We start from the raw sequence: 7,622 nt of genomic DNA on the forward strand, positions 1-7,622 counted from the left end.
GATACTTTATAAGCTGAAGCTTCATTAAAAAAAAAAAAAAAAAAGCCACATAGTAATGGGTGTGAATACTCAAAATCCAGATGATATGTTTCAGAATTGTATCAAACTCAAGTTATATGAATTTATCAATAAGATAAAAGCCAAGGCAATTTAAATCTGTGTTTTTGTGCTACAGCCAAGAAGGTGGAGTAGACAGACCTTGTCTTATGAGCATGCCAAAATCAGCTACCTGCAGAACAACCTGGTCAATGAAAAAGACCAGAACCAACCAGAAGAGATCTTCTACAACTAAAGACATAAAAAAGAAACTACAGTGTGACTGGGAAGGAGGGGCAGACTTGGATATAGTCATGTTCCATACCGCCCCTCCTGGGATGGGAGACCCACAAACTGGTACAGTTCTATTGCAGAGGTTCTCTCATAGGAGTAAGTTTTGAGCCCTACGTTGGGCTCCTCAGCCTGAGGGTCCTGCACCAAGAAGTTGAGTCCCCAGAGCATTTGGCTTTGAAGGTCAGTGGGGCTTATTTCTCCCAGTCCTTTGGGACTCACAAAATTGACTCCCCTTTTAAAGGGCACACAATCTCTCTGCAATGAGGCCCCGGGTAAACGCAGAAAATTGACAGGACCTTGGGCCAGACCTACCTGTTGGTCTTAGGGAGTCTCTCAGAGAGGTAGTGGAGTGGGTGGCTGCAGCTGACCCTGGGGACACAGGCATCAGCAGCAGCCATACTTGGGAGTTCCTTCTACCACATGGACACTGGATGGGCAGGCACTGTTGTGGGATCCTCTCTCTAGCTCATCAGTGCCAAGACCTGGCCCCACCCAACAGCTGTTAGGGGCCAGTGCTGGGATACCTCAGGCCATACAACTTACTAGGTAGGATTACAGTGGACAGGTTGTATAAGGGGCGGTGGGGGAGAGGGGTACCAGACCTCAGACTCAAAACCACAATCTTGCAGCCAGTGGACCCAGCCTACCCACAGCTAGCCACACCATGCCCTGGGACAAGCTGGGCCCTGGCCCTGCCCACCAGCATGTCAAAACAAGCTTAGGGACACCGCATACCCAACTGTGTCAGGAACCACACCCCCATCCCCCATGACACCAGCTCTGGGATCTCTGGGCCCTGTAGCCTGACTCCAGGATCTGGCTTTGCCTGCCAGTAGTCTGGAACTAATTTGAGGACCTACCCTGAGACCTGGCATGAAGCCCATCACCAGTGGGCAGGCAACAGCCCCAGTCTTCTGGACCTTGGCTCCACTTACCAGTGAGCCAGCACTAGCCCTGCAGCCCCTGGGGTCCTGAAAAGAGACAAGGCCCCATCAACTAGCAGCTGGCAGCCTGTGAACCAGGCAAGGCATGGCAACCAACCATAATAGGAGCTAACTAAGCTTACCAGACTCCCCACATAGCCCGCCTGCCAGAATCAAGGACCCACACCACCCTTGTGGGGGGTGGAGGGGAATGCCTAGAGCATATAGCATAGGAAATGAGAGGGGACTGCACTGCTAGAATGCATAAGATGTCTCCTAGAGAAGGCCACTTCTGCAAGGAACAGACAAAATGAGAAATATGTTCCAGACGAAGGAAGAATGAAGTAGATATACAGCTTAACCAAGGAGAGTTCAGGGTAATGATGGTAAAGATGATCAAAGAATTTGGGAGAAGAATGAATGCACAGAGAAGTTAGAAATTTTTTAACAGTAAGAATAAATATAAAGAACATAATAACTGAAATGGAAAATATACATGAAGGAATCAAAAACAGACCAAGTGACACAGAGAAATGAACCAGTGAGCTGGAGACCTCTAGGACTACAATAAGCACACTAATTATTTGCATTTTACGGGTCCCAGAATGAGGAGAGGGGAAAAAGGAGCTGAGAACATATTTGAAGACTTCCTAATTGAAAACTTCCCTAACCTGGGGATGGAAACAGTCATGTAAGTTCAGGAAGCAGAGTCCCAGAGAGGATTAACACCAAGACATTGTAATTTAAATGAGAAAAATTAAAGAGAATATTAACAGCAGCAAGAGAAAAACAATAAACATACAAGGGAATCCCCTAAGACTGTCAGGTAATTTTTCAGCAGAAATTCTGCAGGCCAGAAGGGAGTGGCACAATATATTTAAAGTGATGAAAGGGAACAAGCTCCAACCAAGAATACACAGCAAGGCTCTCCTTCAGATTTGGTGAAGCATCATGGATGAGCAAAAGCTGAAAGAATACAGCACCACCAAACCAGCTTTACGAACAATAAAGAAACTTTTCTATGCCAAAAAAAACACAATAAATGCCACAACTAGAAACAAAATTATGCAATGAAAAAGCTCACTAGTAAAGGCAAGCATGCAGTAAATGTAGAAAATCATCCAAGCACAAAGCTAGTAGGAATGTTAAAAGACAAAGGTAGTCAAATCATCTATATCTACAAATAAGCAGTTAAGGGATACACAAAATAACTATATAAAACATACCAAAAACAGTAACTGAGAGGAGGAAAGTACAATGCATTTGAAATAGAGACCAGCAACTCAAAATAATCATGTATGTATATAATATATAGATTGCTATATAAAAGAGTCATGTCTGACTCTTTGGGATCCCATGAACTGTAGCCCACCAGGCTCCTCTGTCCATGGGATTCTCCAGGCAAGAATACTGGAGGGGGTTGCCATTTCCTCCTCCAGGGGGTCTTTCTGACCCAGGGATCAAACCTGGGTCTCTTGTGTCTCTGGCCTTGGCAGGCAGGCTTTTTACTGCTGAGTCACCTGGGGACTGCTATAATATATAAATTGCTATATACAAACCTCATGGGAACCACAAAATTAAACATCCATAATGCACACACAAAACGGAAAACCAAACAACATTTAAGATCATCAAATCATGAAAACAAAAGGGAAAAAAAGACATACAAAACTCCCCAACAATTAACAAAATGGCAATAAGGATATCATGTTGATAATAATCTTAAATGCAAATGGACTAAATGCTCCAATCAAAAGACATACAGTGGCTGAATGGACACAATAAGACCTGTACATATATGCTGCCTATAAGAGACTTCATTCAGATCTACAGACACACAGTCAAAGTGGGGGGATGGATAAAGTTATTCCATGCAAGTGGAAGTCAGAAGAAAGCTAGAGTAGCAATACTTATTAGACAAAATGAGACTAGAGGTCAACTGCAAAAAAGCAGAAACACACAAACAAAGCTTGTGGAAGCTAAACAAGACACTCTAAACAACCAGTGGATTATTGAAGAAATCAAAGAGGAAATTTAAAAAATATATATTTAAAGGTAAATGAAAATGAAAACATGATACTCCAAAACCTATGAGATAAAGTAAAAGCAGTTTTAACAGGGAAATTTACAGCAATACAAACTTACCTCAGGAAACAGAAAAATCTTAACAACCTAACTTTACACCTAACGGAACTAGAGGAAGAACAAAAACCCAATGTTAGTAGAAGCAAAAGATCAGAGTAGAAATAAAGACTAAAAAACAAAGGAAAGACCAATGAAACTGAGTTGGTTCTTTGAATAAACAAGACTGAAAAACTTTAGCCAGCCTCATTAAGAAAAAGGGGGGGGTGGCGCGGCGGTTAAATCAATAAACTGAGAAATGAAAAACGAGATGTTACAACCCAGAGCACAGAAATACAAAGGATCTTAAGAGACAGCTACAAACTATATGCCAGTAAAATGGACAACCTAGAAGAAATGCTAGAAGAAATGGACAAATTTTTATAAGAGTACCATATCCCAGGACCAAATCAGGGAGAAAGAGAAAATATGAACGGACCAATTACCAGTAGTGAAATTAAGCTAATAATTTTAAAAATTCACAACAAACAAAAGTCCAGGACCAGGTGGCTTCACAGGTGAACTCTACCAAACATCTGAAGAGTTAACACCTATCCTTCTCAAACTATTCTCAAAAATTTCAGAGGAACATTTCCATATTCATTCTATGGAGCCAGCATTACCCTGATACCAAAACCAAAGAAAGACACCACAGAAAAATAAAATTACAGGCCAGTATTACTGATGAACATAGTTGCAAAAATATTCAAAAAATACTAGCAAACTGAATCCAATACAGTAAAAGGATCATTCACCATGATCAAGTAGGATTTTATCTCAGAGATGCAAGGACTTTCCGATACCCACAAATCAATGTGATATACCACATTAAAAAAACTGAAGAATTAAAACCATATGATCATCTTAGTAGAGATAGTAAAATCTTTTGACAAAATTCACATCCATTTAAAAAAAAAAAAAAAAAACTCTCCAGAAAATGCACATAGAGGGAACATAAGATAATACAAGCCATATATGCCAAACTGACGCCTAACATCATACTCAATGGTGAGAAGCTAAAAGAATTTCCTCTAAGATCAGAAGAAACAAAACAAGGATGCCCACTCTTACTGTTTTTATTTAACAGTCTTGGAAGTCCTAGCCACAGCAAAAGAAAAAGAAATAAAAGGAACCTGAATTGGAAAAGAATTGAAATTGTCACTGTTGGCAGATGACACAATACTATTCATAGATCCTAAAGATGCCACCGAAAACTATTAGAGCTAATCAATGTATTTGGTAAAGCTGCAGGATACAAAATTAATACACAGAAACCTCTTGCATTTCTGTATACTAACAATGAACTATCAGAACAACAAACTTAGGGAACAATCCCATTTACCATATCAAAACAAATAAAATACCTAGGAATAAACTTATCTATGCAGAGTACATCATGAGAAACGCTGGGCTGGAAGAAGCACAAACTGAAATCAAGATTGCCGGGAGAAAGATCAATAACCTCAGATATGCAGATGACACCACTCTTATGGCAGAAAGTGAAGAGGAACTAAAAAGCCTCTTGATGAAGGTGAAAGAGGAGAGTGAAAAAGTTGGCTTAAAACTCAACATTCAGAAAACGAAGATCATGGCATCTGGTCCCATCACTTCATGGGAAATAGATGGGGAAACAGTGGAAACAGTGTCAGACTTTTTTTGGGGGGGCTCCAAAATCAGTGCAGATGGTGACTGCAGCCATGAAATTAAAAGACACTTGTTCCTTGGAAGAAAAGTTATGACAAACCTAGACAGCATATTGAAAAGCAGAGACATTGCTTTGCCAACAAAGGTCCATCTAGTCAAGGCTATGGTTTTTCCTGTGGTCATGTATGGATGTGAGAGTTGGACTGTGAAGAAAGCTGAGTGCCAAAGAATTGATGCTTTTGAGCTGTGGTGTTGGAGAAGACTCTTGAGAGTCCCTTGAACTGCAAGGAGATCCAACCAGTCCATTCTGAAGGATATGAGCCCTGGGATTTCTTTGGAGGGAATGATGCTAAAGCTGAAACTCCAGTAGTTTGGCCACCTCATGCGAAGAGTTGACTCATTGGAAAAGACTCTGATGCTGGGAGGGATTGGGGGCAGGAGGAGAAGGGGACGACAGAGGATGAGATGGCTGGATGGAATCACTGACTCGATGGACGTGAGTCTGAGTGAACTCCGGGAGTTGGTGATAGACAGGGAGGCCTGGCGTGCTGCGATTCATGGGGTCGCAAAGAGTCGGACACAACTGAGCAACTGGACTGAACTGAAACCTATCTAAGGAGGTAAAAGATCTGTACTCAGAAACTTATTAATAAGACACTGGTGAAAGAAACTGAAGACCCACAGATGGAAAGATGGTACCGTGTTCTTAGACTGGATGATTTAATACTGTTGGAATGACCAAACTATCCAAGGGAATCTACAATTCAGTGTGATCGCTATCAAAATACCAAGGGCATTTTTCAGACCTACAACAAATAATTTTAAAACTTGTATGAAAACAAAAGACCCCAAACAGCCAAAAAATCTTGAGAAAGAAGAATGGAGTTAGAGGAATTATGTTCCCTGACTTCACAGTGTATTACAAACCTCCAGTAATCAAAATAGAATAGTACTGGCACAAAAACAAGACACATGGATCAATGGAAAAGTATTGAGAGCCCAGAAATAAACTGAAGTACTTACAGTCAATTAATCTGATAAAAGAGGCAAGAATATACATTAGCAAAAAGACAGTCTTTTCAATAAGCGGAGTGGGAAAAACTGGACAGCTATGCATAAAAAAACAAAATTAGAACATTCTCTAACATCATATACAAAAATAAACTCAAAGTGGATTAAAGACCTAAATGTATAAAGTTCCTAGAGGAAAACACTGGCAGAATACCCTTTGACATAAATTGTAGCAGTATTTTATCTGTCTCCTAAAACAAAGTAAATAAAAGGAAAAATAAACAAATGTGACCTAATAAAACTTAAAAGATGTAGCACAGCAAAGGAAACCATCAACAAAATGAAAAGATAACCTACTGATTGGTAGAAGATATTTACAAATGATATGGGGTTAATTCCTTAACCCCTTAAGGCCTATAAGGGGTTAATATCCAACATACATAAACAGTTCATAAAACTTGGCATCAAAAAACAGCCTGATTAAAAAATGGGCAGAACTGAACAGATATTTTTCCTAAATAGGAAATGCAGATGGCTAACAGGCACAAGAAAAGATATTCAACATTGCTAATCATCAGGGAAAAGGAAATCAAAGCCAAAATGAAATGTCACCTCAACCCTGTCAGAATGGCTATCATTAAAAAGAATACAAATAACAAATGTTGGTGAGGATGTGGAAAAAAATGGAATCCTTGTACACTGTTGGTGGGAATGTAAATGGGTGCAGCCACAGGAAAAAACAGTATGGAGGTTTCTCAAAATACTACAAAATGCAAGAAACTACGAATAGAATTATCATATGACCCAGCATCACATATCCAGAAAAAACAAAAACATCAATTCAAAAAGATAATATATGCATCCCAATGTAGATAGCAGTTTTATGACTGACAAGATATGGAAACAACCTAAGTCCATCAAGGGTTGAATGGATAAAGATGTGATATCTATATATAATGGAATACTGCTCAGCCAATAAAAAGAATGAAAATGTTGCCATTTACAGCAACATGGATGGACTTGGATGGCATTATGCTAAGTGAAGTCAGACAGAGTGTATATCACTTACACGTGGAATCTAACAAACACAACAAACTAGAGAATATAACACAAAAAAAGCAGACTCACAGATACTGAAGACAAACTAGTGGTTACCAGTGGGGAGAGGGAAGGGGGAAGGGGTAATACAAGGGATAGGGGATTAAAGGATAGGTACAAACTATTATGTATAAAGAAGCCACAAGGACATACAATGCAGGGAATATGGGCAATATTTTATATAAATAAATGGAGTACACCAGATGGTGATTGCAGCCATGAAATTAAAAGACGCTTACTCCTTGGAAGGAAAGTTATGACCAACCTAGATAGCATATTCAAGGGCAGAGACATTACTTTGCCAACAAAGGTCCATCTAGTCAAGGCTATGGTTTTTCCAGTAGTCATGTATGGATGTGAGAGTTGGACTGTGAAGAAAGCTGAGTGCCAAAGAATTGATGCTTTTGAACTGTGGTGTTGGAGAAGACTCCTGAGAGTCCCTTGGACTGCAATGAGATCCAACCAGTCCATTCTGAAGGAGATGAGTCCTGGGAT

Source organism: Bos mutus, unplaced genomic scaffold (assembly GCF_027580195.1).
Source record: "Bos mutus isolate GX-2022 unplaced genomic scaffold, NWIPB_WYAK_1.1 CTG307, whole genome shotgun sequence".
NCBI classification, from domain to species: domain Eukaryota; kingdom Metazoa; phylum Chordata; class Mammalia; order Artiodactyla; family Bovidae; genus Bos; species Bos mutus.